The following is a 17,894-nucleotide window of genomic DNA, read 5'->3' as shown; positions in this document are numbered from 1 at the left end:
ATGATCGACTGGAGAGGAATCACGTTATGACAGTTGAGATCAAGGGCAGGATTGGAGTAGGTAAAAACACACACATGCACACCACAAGGATACCTTTGATGCCTGTCCTTTATTTCCATAAGTCCTTGCAATACTTTGATACTTAGCAGGACCCTGGAACTGGCTAGCTGTCCCCTAGGGTCTCCTCACCCATACCCCTGCTTAGGAGCTCTTCCCTTGCTCCTGGCCTTGATTCCTGGATCATCTCATTGTGAAATGCCAAGAGGTCCTTTGCATTGGCTTTGATTTTGTTTGCTTTCACTTGTGCCATCCTGTTGTGAACAAGAAGGAAGCAGGCCAACATCGGTCCCCTCCACAGTCCAAGGGAAACATTTCCCGGCCTCCGGTTGGCTATGGTTCCCTTCCCATGGGTCTTCTTTCCAGAGCCAGGTCTGTAAACTTGGGGAGCAAGTGGTTTGTCGCCATGCTCTGTCCAGCCCAGAAGTGGTTTCCTCAGAGGGGACCCACGAAGGAGGGGCCAAGGACTCTGCTACCCTCCAGTCCAGCAGCCCCCATGAGTGGTCATGGCAGGCCTGGCAAATATCATCATCTTGCTCTTTGGAAGAGGGGCTGCTCATAGATTCTTACTTCACTGGGCCAGGAAAGTTTCCATTTGGAGTGATTTCCATGCAGGAGGCAAAGCAAACATCTGGTGGTACGACTCCTTTTTTCCCTGCCAGCCACCCCACTCAGGGATTCCACGCATTTATTCCATCTCTTCTGTATTTTCTTTCCATACCATCTACTGCACTTGGCAGCTTTGATCATCCCTCCCATCCTGGGAGCCATTCATAGCCACTCTCCCCTTGTGTCTGCTTCTGGCCCTGAAAAGAATTTTCCTGTGAATTTCTGTGGTCGAGGTCCTGTAATTTACTACCCTATGCATACGGGCTATCGCTGCACTAAGATTTTCTGAGCAAATCTTGGTCCAGTGTGGTTGCTCTGGTTAAGTGTCACAGAAGGCCTTGGAGAAGCTGCCTCTGGAACCTAGCAGCACATCCCATCCCTAGCTCATAGCAGTGTGTGCTTTGTTACTGTGCTCATTGGTTTCAAAGTGCAAGGACCAGAGGCACAATGGGACAGACTTAGGGGCTGCTGATTGGATGCATGGAGGAAGGATGAAGCTTGGTCGCCTCAGCAGGACTGTGGGGAATGGCCTTTTGGTTCCTCACTGTTCAGTCCATGGAAATCTGTGGCCCCTCTGAAACCAGTACCCTTTCTCTCCTGCTCCCCTGCTGTCCTCATAATCTATGTGATTCAGTTTCTCTTGGTTCCAGGCTGTCTCTTCCTTCCTCTGCCTCATGTCTGCTTGTGGATGACAGCCAGAGCTTCGTAGCTTCTGCATACTGCCATCTCTCATAGGGCCATCTCTCATGGGGTCTCTCAGCTTAGTCCACTTTTCTTCTACTGTTGCTTAATGGATACCATGCCTCCAATGGCTCCTGATAGATGCCCTGTCACCTCTGAGTAGAGTCCCCCCAGTTCCATCTACCTCCCATTCAAATGCTGACTGAACTACTCCAGCTCCTCCTCAAATCACCCTTCTTTTCCAGGTTGCCTGTGGTTCGCACATGGTTTGTCCCACACCAATTTCCATCTCACCTCTACAGTACTCCTCAGTGGGGCTGTGGAGCCATTGCAGAGTGTGAGGTATCTACGCCATGGCATGCCATTAACGGTGTCCTCTCCTGTGCTCAAGTCTCTGCAGATACAGGGAGGAATGAGACAGGAGCTCTGTGTCTGGTGAACAAATCAGACAGGAACTCCAGAATGGTTCAAGAATAATAACAGTACTTGTGAAATTGGATTATGCCATGCCTTTGTTTAAAACCCACCAGCGGTTTACACTTATATCCAGAGTCATTTCAAGCCTTCGGTGTGGCTTGCAAGAGCCTGCATGGTCCAGGCTCTGATGATTTCTTAAACTTTCTCTCAAACCACATTTCCCCCAGCCCATGCTACCCTATCACCCTGGTTTTTAGTTCCTCAAAGACACCACTTTGTCTCTTCAGCTAATCTACAAGCTCTGTATAACAGGAACTGAGCTCTTTCATTTCCATAGCGCTTGAAATAATATTAGCACATTTTGGTGCTCAAGTAATATTTTTGAGTGTCTGAGTGAGAAATTTATACCCTGATACAAATAGGTGTGCTATGGTTTGAATGTGATTTGTCCTCCAAAGGTTCATATGTTGGTCCCCAGTGTGGTGGAATTGAGAGATGGTGGGACTTTTAAGGGTGGGGTCTGGTGGGAGGTCACAAGACTGTCTTCCTCTCTCTGGCTTCCTGTCTTGTGATCTTTTCCTCCATTATGCATGTCTGCCATTGTGGTACCATCTGCCATGAGGTAATGCAGCCAGCATGGCCCTTTGCAGAGCCAGAGCAATACTGATTGGACTTTCAACCACCAAAACTGTAAGCTAAATAAACCTTTTTTCCTAAGTATTTATATAATGAGGTATTTTATTATAGTAATGAACTATACAGCTTAATACAAGGTGAGAAATCATTGAGTATATATCAGGTACAGGGAAGAGGTGGACATGATCAGATTAAAGGGGTTAGAAGGTAGTGGCAGAAAATCAGGCCAAAGGAGTTTGGATCAGACTATAAGGACTTGAATGCTTTATTGGAAACCTGACTTTGACCCTTGTAGTGATGGTCTGGAAAGACTTGCTAAGGAAGATGCATGAATGGTTCAGGAGAATTTTGGCAAACACCAACAAGGCAGATTGAAGCATGAAGAATGTAGAAGTTGGAAGACAGGTTGGGAGGTTTTGGAAATACTCTAAGGTTGGCTAACAAGTCATGTGGACTAGGGTAGGGTTGGAGAGAATAGACAGGAGCAGAGGCCTCAGAGGAACCAATAGAATTTTCTGTTAGAATGAAGAAAGAATAAAGTTCAGGAATATGGAGATTTAGGGCATCAGAGTTCATGATGGTTAATTTTATGTATCACCTTGACTGAGCTAAGGGATGCCCAGGTAGCTAGTAACATTGTTTCTGGGTGTGTTGTGAAGATGTTTCCAGAAAAGATAAACATTTTAATCAGTAATGTGTACAGACATCATTTACTCCTTTGAGAGCCTAAGTAGGACAAAAAGGCAGAAGAAAGATGAATCCTTTCTCCTCTTGAGCTGAGGCATTTTCTCCTGTTCTGGGACATCAGAGTTCCTGGTTCCTGGGCTTTTGGACTCTGGAACTTACGTTAGCAAGTCCCCTGGTTCTCAAACCTCTGATTCTGATTGGATCAAACCACCAATTTTCCTGGTTCCTGTAGACCAGGAACTCCTTCCTGGGGTTTCTTGGCTCCAGATACATATATGTCTATTGGTTCTATTTCTTTGGAGAACCCAGACCAATACAAGGTCTCCATGGATGTCACACCCTCACTTCTAGGAGGGCAGGAGAATGGCACAACCCTGAGACCCTGGAATAGGGGCGGATTTTCAGACCAGGAGAACAGATTGTGGCCTCCAACAGCTTTGTCCCCAACTTGCCAAATTGGCTTACCATTTAATACTTCTACACCTCAGTTTCCTTCTGTGTCATATGTAAATAACAGTGACCCTTTTTGGGATGAGTCCCTAAGATAATGCAGGTAGAAGGCTTAACATACAGTCAGTTAAAAATAAGCAACTCTTTTGGAATTAATATTATTAATGAAATAACAAAATAATACAAGCCAGAAACCTAGAAGAACTCATGCTTGCAGGTTTAGGGATATGAGCTTGATTACAGAATAAGGGTTCTCAAGATTAAGAGCTGGGTCTAGAAAATACCCTACTTACATCTGGGTTCTTAGCAGGGTTGCTAAGACCCTTGGTAGGAACTGAGGCGACTGAATATTGCCTTTCAAGTGACTGAAGGACTGGGTGAATCAAGCCTATAGCTGTTGAACTTGACTCTGCTCTGAGAAGTTGGGGACAGAAGTGACAGAATTAGTGTGGCACATTGTTGCCAGGGTCCGTGATCTGAGTGATTGTCTTTCCACTCCTTGGTAATGCTTCTGACAAAACATGATGGGAGGTAGCATTTAAAGCCACTGCCCATTGTGTGGCCTCAGGTTTGGCTGAAGAGTCTAGGCACCCCAGTGCTCTCTGTCTTCAGGCTAAGACACGTGCGACAAACAGCATGTTGAACGACCCAGGCGGTAGTTTTTATTGCAGATGTTTTTCTGATGGTCATGTAAGGGAAGCATTTTTCATGCTTCTGCTGAGCATTTCTGCTTCCCCATGGTTTCTAGAATGTGGGCTCATCTCGCTGTGGGTACCAGATCATCATTACATTGCATTTGTGTGACGCCAGCATTTGGAAAGGGAGTTCCCAGTTCTGACTCAGACCAAGCCGTGAGCAAGCCCAGCCCCTGCTGCTTCTAAGTAGTGGAATCCTGAGCCATTCCTGAACTTCCCTGGACTATTTGAACATCCAAAAAACAATAAGGTTTGTGAAAGTCTTAGCTTGAAAGTCCTCTAAATGTTAACTAGTTATTTGATTTCACAGAAAAAGTTGTTACATATATGATCACATTTCACATACTGATGAAGTGATACTGATGAGGCAGTTATTCTGATCCTTTTAGAGAGGGACACAAGATTCCCTCTCCCGTTAAATTGAAATAAATTTGACCTAAACGGGCTTTCATAGTTGGGTGACAGTTTGGTCCAAAGTAGTTTCCATACGTAGTGGACTGCACTCTAGCTCGATGTGTAAGCAAAGTGTAACTTATCCTAAGAATATATCCTTGTAACCAAGCACTAAATCGCAGTCAATCACAGCCTTCTAAGTGATCAGCCACATCCATTTAAAGCAAATTCTGACTTTAGCCAATCAGGTTGTTTCTATATGTCACTTCTTTTCCTCTGGCTATAAATACAACCCATACATGTAGTGGGGCATAGTGAACCTTCTTTGTCTGGAAAGCTGCCTGATTCTAGAATCTTTTTCTTACTCAAGTAAATTTTGTTAAATTGAACTGATCTCAGTTTATCTTTTAACAGACATTACATGGTGGATTAGTGGCACAAAATCCCAGACCTTTCTACTCTGGACGCTTGTACACCATTCCCTATGTTGGGGTTTCTCAAAGAATTTCTCTGCTGAAGATTCTGCTTTAGAAAGTATGAGGTGGGTTCAAGAAATGATCATTTCAACAGTTAGACCTGAGGAGCATACCTAGAGCTGGTACTAGACTGGAGGAAGCTCTGGTCACCTCCTGGGCACCTGATAGAGACCATTATACTCTAGGCCTTCAGGATTAAAAGCCAACAAAACAGGTTAGACTGTGTAAACAGTGGAAACTTCTCAAAGGAGATACCTGCTTCCCTCCAAGCATTAAGCTCCAAGGACAGGGGTGGAAAGGGATGAGCCCCAGCTGCCCAGGGACTGTCTGGAGGATGCCCCTGCCCTCAAAAAGATATTGCTCTTCTATAGCAGCCAGCTCTGGAGCCACACAGCCGGGGTTTGAATCCTAATTTCTTGGCTTACTAGCTCTGTGGCTGTACTAAGCTGTTTAATCTCTCTTTCTTCAGTTTTTCCATATGAAATGATAGATCCTACCTCCAGAAAACAGCCCTTAAAAATTATCAGTTGCTATTATGAATATGACTAGGCAGCCTCCCTCGTTTCCAGCTGCTATTTCTCCAGATTCAGCTAGGAAGACATAGGCACAAGGGTGAGTGTTGAAATGAAGCAAATCCAACAAACACTTCAAGCCAGTTTTGCCTGAAAGACCCCTTAATCCCCACACATCGGTGTAACAGTGGACACACCAAGGCAGGCCAGATAAAGGGACATGCCACTTTTCTGTGCCAATCTCCCACCTTCTGCCATATGCCATCTTGGAAATGGTGACTGCTCAGAATCAGTCCTGCTATCCTGGATGTGAGCATGTACCATAGGGCAGGGGTATGGTAGTGGCATGGATACATGGCTACTTGCCCGCCTCCTCAGAGCCGTCCCCTTGGTCTGATGCCAGAGAAGTCAAGACTCTTGTCAGCACAGTGGCAAAAGACGTAGGTCAGGCTGCTACTTGGTGGTTTATAACCCAACAAGCGGGTGCCCAAAGGAGCTGTCCACTCTTCCTCTCACTGTTCTGGCGTCAGGAAAACTCAGCTAATGTTCTTGGTTCTGGAAAGTACGTCCTCATCTTGGGCTTTCTCCATTACCACCAACCCTGCTCTGCTTGGAGGGCTGCCCTGAAGAATTTGTTCAGTGCAAAACAAATAAAAAATGTATTTTATGTTGGATCGTTGGCAGCAGGGTGAGTTCTAACTGCCCTCTAGTCTGTTAAAACTAAAACCAGAAGCCAGTGTCATTCCATGGAACCAAGAAGGCTAACCCTCTCCCAGCCCATTTATAGACTATAGGCCAGAAAGGTCATGGAACCAAGGGATAAACCCCTTGTAAGAATGGAAGGCTATAAGCCCAGAGAAGAGAAGCGACCTGCCCAAGGTCACATAGCAAATTAAAGAAAGCCAAAACTGGAACCCTCATTTTTGAACTTCTGTCTACCCAGATCCCCCAGCTGTTTGTGTGTGGAGGGGAGGGAGGAGGATAGGGATAGATATAATTATTGGATGTTTTCCAGAGTTTAGGCTCAAATGAGGTAGAAGCTGAGTTCTAATAGTTAGAAATGCCCATTTATGGACTCTTAATATGATAATAATGGTTATTTTTAATAAGAACAACAGAGCTCTGTAAGATTTTAAAGTAACTTTCTAATCCTCAAAGATTAAATTTTGTTTAATGGAGTTAGAGGGTATCCAGATGCTTGGTATCAATTCATCATCTTCAAACATTAACCTATATAAAATGAGCCAAGAAATGGAATAGTACCCTCTCTCCGTGAGCCACACATTGGACCACATAGACTATTCTATTTCTCCAGTGGCTGGATGCTAGTTATTGGAGTACCTCTTGAGAAACCAGAAGTCAAGACTAAGAGTGCTCTTGGTAGCTGGGTGAGGCGTCTGTACCACTGTGATGTCATTGTGGGGGACATGCTCCCTGCTGACGGCTGTTCTGCTTTAGGGATCAGGACAGGTGGACTATGCAAACAGGCTTATGGAGCACTGCAGGCGTGTCCAATTGAAAGAAAGAAGAAGGGTGAGAGTACCTGCAGGGTGTGCAAAAGTTGGCTTCCTCGTCAGTGAACATTCTTAATGGAACAGCCTCAACTGGAACTTCTTTGAAGGATTAACATTGATTCCTATAAAAACTGGCCTTCGACTAGGGCAGACTATACCAATGCTTCCCCACTTTTGGAGTCATAATAATCACAATAAAACTTGTATCACCATGCACTGAGAACAGAATCTCATATTATTTATTCTTTCTAATGGCCCAGTGAGGTTGACATTCTTATTCCCATTTCTCAGAATAGGAAACTGAGGCACAGGGAGATAAGAGTTTGCCAAAGTTCACACAGATAGCCAGTGGCAGAGCTGGACTGTAACCAGGCCCTCGTGATAACAAAACCTTCCTCTTAGACTAGGTTCTTAATGTGTGGTCAGAAGTACCAGGGATTCTCTTCAAAATAAAATATTTATAGGGCTGGGGATGTAGCTCAGCAGTGGAGTGCTGGTCTAGTATGTGTGAGGCCCTGAGTTTGATCTCCAGCACTGAAAAACCCAACCAACCAACCAACCCTCTGGGTCCCACACCAGAACCACAGAGTAGGCACCTCTGGAGTTGGGACATGGGAATAGACCTTTTTAACAAGTGTTCCTGATCTTCCAATGGTCTCAAAGTTTGAAGAACAGTGTCCTAAACTAAGGGAATAATTTAATGCCTGCAGATGGGGAGGCCTTTCATATAAAGGCCCAGAGAAAGGAGTCCTTCCCTGGGAGTTTGGCACTGATTATAATCTGAGAGATGCTTCTCTTTTCCAGAGGACTCACACCAGAATTGATGTGACCCAGCAGACAAGATTTCCCCTCCTTCCAGGGAGCAGCCTGATCAGTGTAGGACTGTATCCAGATACAGTGCAATGACCAGAGTATCTGTCACACACTTAGGGTGGGTCATTCCCCTCCTGCTGTGACTTGGAGTTACCCATGCTGTCCCAGTCCCAACTCATATTCCCCAATTGGCAAGAACAAAAGAGACATCACCTCACTCAGGTTTACATGGTTATGAGCTAGATGATTCACAAACAGGTTTCTAAACACAGTCCCAGGAAACCTGCACCCCTGGAGGCCAGGCCACAAGAGGTATCTCACCCTCCGAGTTAGCTAATTGGGCACAGTTAGGGCCAAAGTGGTTACAAAACCTTCTCAGTACAATCTACAAGCACCAGGCCTGTGATTATTTTAGATTCTTTCAGACAAAAACAAACCCTTTGGGAGACAGGCTATGACAGCTCACAGGCTAGAATAGCACAATAATTCCTTTTGTTTGGGAATGTCACCAGCTTGATTGGAGAAGATCTTTGGCCTGTGATGGTTTTGGTCAAAATAAAACAATGAGAAAGGAGGGAGGAAGACACACTTGGAAAGAAGCTCAAGTTTAGTGATAGCTGCATAATCCTGCTGCTTTTATATAAAGATGTGTCACTTTTGCCTGCTGTCCCTGTAGCTAATGGCCTAATCCAACTGTGAGGCCTCAGGTTCTTGGCTTCCCTTCTGCAGAGGGAAATTTCCCTGGGATGCTCCTTGGAGACCTTTACCTCTCTGAACTCTTTGATCCTAGTTCTGTGTCCTCAGCTGAACACATTTGACCCAGGGACAGCTAACCTGGAAACTGCCAGAAAGAAAGCGCATGTCCAAATAAAGTTGCAGGTACCAACTGCCCCCAAGGGATTCTCTCTGGGGAGTTTGAATTTTAGATAGCAAAGGAGTTGGGCATTTATGGTTGGAGGCAAATCTAGAAAAGAGAGCAGTCAAGTCTCATTAATTATCAGAAAGCATTAATATGGTTGGGCACGGTGGCACAAGCCTATAATTCCAGTGATTCAGGAGGCTGAGGCAGGAGGATCACAAGTTCAAGGCCAGCCTCAGCAACTTATTGAGGCCCTAAGCAACTTAATAAGAAGACCTGTCTCAAAAAATACAAAGGACTGGGGATGTAGCTCAGTGTAAAGCATCCCTGGGTTCAATCCCAATGCCAAAAAAAAAAGGAACCATTAATATGCTGCTGAGAGGGCAATGAGAAAAATGGGTCCCTAGGACTGACATGATTCATTTTAGTTCCCAAATTAGGTCCTAGGCACTGAGAGGCCAGTTTCCCCTTGTCCTTGTCCAGCATCCCATTGAGATTCCTGTCTCATTACCCCAGCAACTTAAAAAAAAAAGACAAAAGTCATTTTCCAAAGCCAACAAGGGCTTATTTTGTTGCAAAGTAAGGTAGAGCTCTTTCCAGCTCTGTTCCTCTTTGCAGGGTGGCTGGTGGCCTTAGATTCCAAAAAAGGAAAGGAAACACAAATTTATGAGGCACCGTGATATGACATCACATGGGTTATTTGGTGGAATCCTCTCAGTCACCTGGGACAGGGAAGGTATTCCCTATTTAGGGGATGAGGAACCTAAGGCCCAGCAGCATGACACAGTATCTTTGACTCTCAAATCCATATTCTTCACAAGCTCAGACTCACTCTTGATGGGCGTGTATGTGATGGTTAATGTGGACTTGCCTTATGTTTCTCTGCTACAATCTCTATGCTGAAAAAACAAAAACAAAACCAACATCGATGTCTTCCCTTAGGGCTCTGGAGACCATCTGGCAGCCAGTCCTCGTAATATCTCTGAAGGCAGAGCAGCCTCCCACTGTGGATGAATGAGCACTGTCTGGTCAGAGTCCCTTTGTCCTCAGTGAGAGGGTCTCCCAAAAGTTTCCTGTCTCACCTCCACTCTGCCAAGAGTACCATATCAGGACAGAAAGGGCCCTGGAGATCTTCTGGAACATTCCCTTCTTTTTCAGGACAGTTATAAGGAGGGACACCTCCTGGATAATATTAGCTGACATTTTTCAAAAACTTCCTGATTGCCACCTACTGGTACACAAATTATCTCATTTAATCTTCCCAACATCCTGATGAGAGAGGTATCATTGTGTTATCCTGAGATAAGGAAGTTGGGGCTTACTGAGGTAGAATCACTCACCCAAAGGAACAGAGAGAGTAGGGACCTGAACCCAGCTAGTCTGATCTGGGAGCCCATGCTTCCCATCACCACCGGCATCAAGGCCCTGGCCCTTGACGTGCTGCATGTGTTCTGCTGCGGAGAACTGGAACAGGAAGTGGCTGAAGTGATTGTCATGACACCTTTGGGGCTGTCTTTCAGGCCTCCACTCCTCTGCACTGGAGAAACTTCAGCTGTGGTGGCTGAAGATTCTGTTAGTTGTCCACTGCCCAGTGAAACACGGAAGGTTTATTTGGAAAGAAAAACCAAACCATTCTAGAAAATCCTGCATGGAAGGTGGGGTAGGGGGACTTTGAGCCAAGGAAGACTTTATTTGGAAGTTCAGCTTGAGTGTGAATTTAAAAAATCAGGATTTTCCTTAAATTTTCAGCTTTCACACTTTTTGTTTGATTGACACACAACCCCGCTTTTTCCTTTACATGATACAGTATTTGAATTGCAACAATAATTACTTAATTATATCAGAACATAAAAAATAGTTAAATTAGCTTAAACATTTCTGGGGGGTTGTGGGTTCCTGGAAAAAGGTTTGGGAGCAGTGTGGCCTTCCAGTGTGGTTCTCCTTGAGTCTCTGGCTCTGCCCTTGTCAATGTGTAGAATTCATTCCACACTGGCTTCTCTCAGGCATTAAAACAACAGCAGGACAACTTTTGCACATCATCCAGTAGAGACTACGATGAACATTCTCTACTTCTCTTCCTCCAAACACTGGGTGTAGGCAGGAGATGCCTGCTCATCCCTGAACGGTCATAGTGCAAAGGGATGGAATTACACTGATTGACTTAGGTCAGTGAGGCCCTGCCTGTGGGTGTCCATTCTACTCAGGTAGCATGGCGACTTCCTAGATAGAGATGGAGAAATGGATGTTGTGCATCAGCTTAGAATGTCAAGTATGTACATTTTTTTATTTTAGTTTCATTTTTAGGTAAGGAGCACCAACTATTGTATACCATACCTAGTGTTAGAATCCAGTCTTTACCCATAATTGGCTGAAATTCATTTGCTACACTTTTCAATAACCATTAATTAAAGAGTAATTACTATTATTTACTCCCCATTTCATAGACTGATAAAACTAGGACATGTTGCAAACATGAGAAATACAAAGGCTTAAACTTCCAGAAGATGCACGAATCTTACTAGTGCAGTCTTTCAACAGGCAAACTAAATGCTCTCAATTTCCCTGGAGGATACAGGCGTGGCCAGGGGCATTGGACAAGACCAGCAGCCCTCATGACAGCCTGTGGCAGGGAAGTCCATAGCCCACCTAGCGCTGTCTTTCAAAGCCAAGAATGGGCCCATTGACCCTTTTGGGTTCCTTAGGGTGCTATGATTTTCTAGCATTTCATCTGTTTTTTATTTTCCCACGATTTACATAAGGAAACTAACTAATGGTGATAAATTCGATTACATAATCAAATGGTATCTCTCCACTCTGAATCCCCACAGGAAAAGAGAGAATGCAGCAGTTCTCAGATTTTTAGATCTTGGGATCTTTTTACATTCTTAAAAAGTATTGAGGCCACAGAGAAGTTTGTTTTTTTTTTAATGTAAGTCATATCTACTGTCATTTTCCATATTGGAAACTCAAACTGAGAAAGTTTTGAAACAGAATGACACTCATATCTTCTTTTCTTAGTTGTTTCTATTGCAAAAATTGAAAACTAAAAATGAATTCAAGGATAAGCAATAGAAGTTTACTTAGTCCATGTTTCTGGAAGCTAGGAAGTCCAAGATCAAGGGACTACTTTGGGTGAGGGCCTTATTGCTATATCACAACCCAGCAGAAGGCAAGAGAGAGGGGGCAGGGAAGGGAGAGGGAGGGGAGCATTTTTTGTAACTGATCTGCTTTTGAGATTAGGGTCTTAATCCATTCATGAGTGAGGTCCCCCAAGGATCCTATCACCTCTTAAAGATGCCTCCTCTCATGATAGTTGCATAGAGAAGATTATTTCCAACATATGGATTTGGGGAGACACATACACGCCATAGAACTTCCTTGTGGGGCTCATTCCTTCTGTCTGATTTGTGGATCTCCGTATTGTACCCTCTAATTCCCCTACGGGTCTATAAGCTCCTGGAGGCCAGGGGCTGTCGGTCTTCTCTGGTTCCCTCTTGCTACCTGGTACCATATGTTACATCAAGGAGGAGCCTACATTTACTGAATAACTGACTGTCTCAAATAGAGAAGCCAAGCCAGCAGTCTGGGCTCCTAACTCGCTATGTTGAAGACAACATCACCAAGCAAGAATTCACTGCACTGATTTGGTATAGTGAAAGAGTGAACTAATTGAAGATAAAGCCTTGCCTTTTCTAGATTTGGAAATTCAAAATGATTTATCACACTCATAAATGCACACAGTGATCCTCTGGGGCAGTCTCTACTCACCCATGCAGGCCGTCTCTCCAACATTCCAAGTACTTTTTTTCCTTTGCAGTACTGGGGATTAAACCCAGGGCCTTGCACACGCTAGGCAAACACTTTACTACTGAGCTACATTCCCAGGCCTTTCAACCTTCTAACTTCTTGCTAGGTCTAGAAGGCGGCACCAACCTGATTTCTGGTTGGGATTGGCCACTAGGAAGCATGGCCAGAAAGTCAGGTGTTTTATCTGTCTCCCTCCCTGCTGGAGGTTAATGGTGGAGCCAAATTCTTTATCCCAAATTCAAATGTCCTGTCAGGTATCCCTCTCCTAGTTACAGTGACTTTCAGGTTCTGGTAACTTCTCTCATATCTTCAGGCGTAGTGTGGAAATGGCTCCCCACTTGTTGCCAATACTAGGGACTACCTTTCTTGTTTTCCTTAACTTTGCCCTTTAAACTCTTCTCAGTAACACTGTTCCAGAGTGCCATCCATTTCCTCAAGGACCCTGCTGATAGAAGAATAGAACATATGCATGTGTACAAGTATGGAAGTATAAACACCAAAATATCACAATTGTTGCTGTGGGATGGGTCATAATTTATTCTTTCCTTTTGCATCTCTGCATTTTCTGATCTTTCTACAATGTAATGTATTATTTATGGAAAAATAATTGTTTAAGAAGTTGGTAAAAGTTCACAAATTTTTTAAAAATCCAGTTGTTTCTATGAGTATCAGGCTCAGGCTCAGAGGAGAATAAATGCCTTCAGATCCAGATCCTTTGAGGACAGATCTGGGCCCCGATTTACTTTGATGGAAAGAAATTGAAGACATTGGACATTATTCCCTAGCTCAGATGTCACCAGGATTAATGAGATAAATAAGTCTGCAGTTTAGAATTCTTAAGATGATTAAAAAGAAAATAAGGAGCCCATTATCATTCCTGGGCTTTAGAAAGTCCTTTAACCTTGGCTGCCTGAATCTTGCTGCTGGGCGGACTATGCTATAACCACCAGGTGCAGAGAAGCAGCAAGAAGGTAGGTCTACAATGAGGAGGGAGACTTGTCCAGCCTGGTAGTCCTCACATTTTAGTATGCTAAAATGAATTCAGCTGAGCATGTGGTAAAAGCAAATTCCAAGGCTCTACACCCAGAGCTTCTGATTCAGTGGGGCTGAGACTGGGCCTAGGAATCTGCATCTTAAGGAAACTGAGGCAAGAGGATCGCAAGTACAAGTACAGTCTGGGCAATTTAGTGAGACCTTGTCTCAAAATTAAAAAGAAAAAAAAAAGGACTGGGGATGGACCTCAGTGGTAAAGCACCCCAGAGTTCAATCCATAGTACCAACAAATACAAATTAAGAAATTAGAAATAAAAAGAAATAATAAAGAAGCTGGCCGTTCCTCACCACACACACACACACACACACACACACACACACACACACACACACACTACAAGGATCAGAGGCCTCTCAGTCACAAATTTTGGCTCCAAGCCCTGCCTACTTTGGCCTCTTATCCCTAAGACTCAGTGAGCAGAGGAAGGGGAGAAGGGAAAGAGAAGGAGGTGAACCAGGTGGCTGAGAGGGACAGCAGGGAAGGCCTGAGCCAACCTTGTCATCACTCAGGAGGAAACCCACAAGCAGGACATTGAAGCCCGCCTGGGTGATTAGTGCTCCGGAAACCACGGGGACCCACTGGAGGCTTTGACTGATGCCGTGTTCTTTTCCATTTCTTCTCTGATTACATTGATCCTGTACTTTTGCTGATGTTGTGACAGTCTAATTATAGTCTTCTCGGCTGCTGAGCAAACAGTCGTCCCCTCTCGGTAAATCTGCCTGTTACACAAGCGCCAGCTCTGGGACACTGTCATTATGTGCAGCCAACCCCATGATGTGCCCTGGGCGGCACAGCCTTGCACCCTTTAGTTCCTTGACACTTACGGCTGGAGCTGGAGGCACTGGAAGTGAGCCAGCCCAGGTCTGTTTTCCTTTTTCTTAACCAATGGGGAAACTGAGGCCCAAAGCAGTAAAGTGACCGATACAACACACAGCCAGGGACTTGAGGGAGGGGTGGTTATCCAAGACCACCTCTTTCCTTTTTATTTTCATTTCCTTCCTTTCAGTTTCTTTGCTCTCCTTTTATTATTTTTTCTTTCTTTCTTTTTTCTTTTTCCATCAGAAAAACACCAAGTGCCTATTCTAAGAATTTTGAAAAGGAAAAAATGTCGCCTGGCTAAGAGCAGAGAGTATGGCCGGGTTGGGCCAGCTGGATGACCGCCATCCTAGAAGATTCTCAAGAATCCATTTTTCCTGGCCCTCAGACTTGTAGCTTCAGAAACTTGCCTGTGTCTGTGTCCCAGAGCTAGGTGGATTAAAGGATGCTAATTTGTTCACACAGTGTTCACAAGAGATAGAAGTATGAGATTGGAAGGGAAATGCATGTGTTCTACCTTCCTCTGTTTGAAGAATCCTCTGCCTTAAAAGCCAGAGCCCAATTCCCAAGGTTAAAACTGAAGTTAGCAGATAATCTTTCCCAGGTTTCTTTGAAGTCAGGGCTTAGATGCTCCATCTGGGCCCTGCGGATCAGATGTACCCCACCACCCCAGATTTTTAATCAGAAACTGGTGATGGCAAGAAGCAAGGACACAGAGACACAAAGACTGATTATTGAGTGGTGGTGGCAATGGTGGTGGGGACAGATGCATTCAGATTCCAGAGGCAGTAGTTGTAACCCATGCTGGCCTGTGTCTTTGGTGACAACAAGGTATTTTCCTGCACCAGTACACAAAATGATTTTTAGGCTATGTTCCTGGTAGCAGAACTGATTGGCCATGTTGTACAGCAATCCTGATAATTCTGATAATTCCATATCTTTGAAATAAATTCCATTTTGTGTAAATCAGTCAGAGTCACTTTTGATTGTTTGCAACTAAAAATCCAGGCTGATAAAAGGATTGGAAAACTAATGCATTAACTGAGAACTACACCTGAAAGGTGAGTTAGCTATTCCTGGCAGCTATCTTCTGACAGCTATGTGGAAACAGCAGGGGTCTAGTTCCCAACAGGAACAGACTCCAGTTTGTTTCAGGCACTGTGATGGGTTGGTGAGAAACATATCCTGGGCCTCTATTTGGCAGGTTCAGAGTGGATCCAGTGTTTAGTCCCAACATGTGAAATGATCAATTAACTATATACACTAGTAGATTCCCTTTTCTCAGAAGGGAAATTTGAAAAGTTTTAATCCTTAGATAAGACATCTGGAGTCCTAGAAATGAAGGCAGTCGCAGCAAGGGATTGAAGAGGAGGATTTACGCTCCTCTGCTCTCATCCGACTTGCTTGCCAAGCTGTCCTGATAGTAACATGAGAAAAGGGTACCGGGGTGGCAAAGAGATGCACTTTGTGGATGAGGCCACTGCTTTTACGTGTATTCATTACCTCACTTGACTGGCACATAACTCCATGAAGCAGGTAGGCTTAACTGACATTACCATTTCCATTTTTGGATCAAGAATCTGAGACTCACAAAGGTTAAGCCATTTGTCTAAGGTTACACCTTGGCTGGGATAGAGATATAGCCTGTTGGATTCAACCCTATATCCTTTCTCCAGGGCTACACCACCAGGGAAAGGAGTCTAGAAACACCTAAGTGGGAGGGACGAAGTCAGTACTGTTTATCTTTGGCATCCTCTATTCTCTGGTAGGGCTACCACCTTCCCTCTTTCTGAGCCCCCACTATGTCCCCTTCACACTGCCCTGAACAGTGTCTCCTCTGACATGCTATGCTTGAGCCAGCCACCACAGCCAAGTACAAGATGCAGCCCATCCCCCACTCCTGTTCTATCCAATCCACCAGTCCTTGGTTCCATTAATCATGGACTTTGCTCCAAATAAAACTTAACACCTTCTTACGCCAAAGCTAGTTTTTTTCCCCCCCACACCCAAGAAAAATATTGGCCTCAAGAAGCCAGAGGAAACAGATTTATTGGTGAGAGTCCTAGGTGGTCACTGGAAATGTAAGTCATATTTTGACTCTCCCAGAGACTCACTAGGATGTAGAAAAAGCCACTGTGGAGGTTTTAAAATAGGTCCACAAAGCTTTGATGTTCTTTGGTTTCTTGATCTGTATGCTAGTAACACAGGTTTGTTCAGTTTGTGAAAATTCACTCAGCTGTGCTTTTATGAGCTGTGTACTTCTACTCTATGTATATATAGATAAAAACTGTACTTAAAATCCATAAAAACTATGTTTAGTGGAGAGCATTTGAATAAATGTTTATAGTGGTGATCCATCTTGAGATAAAGTAATACAAAATTCAAGATTTGAGAAACTGATGAGTTAGGGGAAAACTAAGCACTACACAAAAGGTCTTTCTTGCCTGACAAAAGAACTAACAGCAGAATTTCTTTGATTCACTGTAATATTTCAAATAAAATATTGAGGCATGAATATTTTTCAGAGTCATTGCTACAAAGGAGGTACACTTGCATTTTAATGACAGTTTTGTTCCACTGGCTCCCCTCCCTCAGCTTTCTCAAGTGTAAATCAGTGAATTCAAAGAATACAGAAAGAAAAGTCTTTAAACCATATTGATTGGATAGGCTGCAGCAAAGGGCTGGAATTTGGCAAGAAAGCACCAACAATCTTGGAAATATAGTTTTAATATCTGGTTCCATGTCCAATGAGCAGGACCTGACAACTTTCTGTGACTTCTTCCAGCTGCAGGATACCATAGTTTTATAGGGTAGACAGAAGACAGTTTATTAAAAAAAAAAAAAAGTCAAGTAATGGATTGACTAAAAGGGAAGCAAGGGAAAAAATATACTCATGTATGAATATAAGAAATTTCTTGCTGGCTCTTGGTTCTCCCTTCCTCCCCACCATAGAGTTATTTAATTTTTTTTCAGGAGGTTGTACAAAATTTCATCTAAGCAAAGGTGGACCTAAAACATGCAAAATCAAATTTTAGATTAAGAACTTCTGCCCTGTGTTCTACCTTCAGGCTAACTGTGCAAATGACATCCATGAGGCATTGAAAAGGTAGAAATAGTCTAAAGGACAATGTAGTAATTTTCATTAATTTTTATTGTGATTGGAAGTTTATGCAAGGATGGTTATTACTTGCACAAGGCTTACAGGCAATGAAAGTTAAAACAAGTTTTTAGAAGAAAATAAGAGGATATTATCTTTACGACCTTAGGATAGGCAGAGATTTCTTAAACAGTACTTAAAAATACTAGTTATAGAAGATAAGCAATAAATTGGACTTATTTAAAATTAAGAATTTCCGTTCATGAAAACATAATATTAAAATAATAAAAAGGAGGTCATAGATTTAAAAAGACATTTGTA

General features: G+C 43.7%; 1 long non-coding RNA gene across 2 annotated transcripts; it reads left to right on the top strand.

Annotated features, from left to right (window-relative positions):
* The first annotated feature begins 2,351 nt into the window (after positions 1-2,351).
* On the top strand, positions 2,352-15,380 carry LOC124963925 (uncharacterized). 2 transcript variants are annotated; one of them, XR_007104843.1, is made up of 4 exons: positions 2,352-2,454; positions 4,286-4,482; positions 5,040-5,166; positions 14,723-15,380. It is a non-coding gene; the product is annotated as an uncharacterized LOC124963925 (long non-coding RNA). The 2 variants fall into 2 exon arrangements; XR_007104841.1 differs by lacking the exon at positions 14,723-15,380 and adding an exon at positions 7,072-7,301.
* The last annotated feature ends 2,514 nt before the right edge of the window (positions 15,381-17,894 follow it).

This window comes from Sciurus carolinensis, chromosome 1 (assembly GCF_902686445.1).
Source record: "Sciurus carolinensis chromosome 1, mSciCar1.2, whole genome shotgun sequence".
NCBI lineage: Eukaryota > Metazoa > Chordata > Mammalia > Rodentia > Sciuridae > Sciurus > Sciurus carolinensis.
The sequence above is the reverse complement of the archived record's forward strand: the minus strand, read 5'-3'. Positions and strand labels throughout refer to the sequence as shown.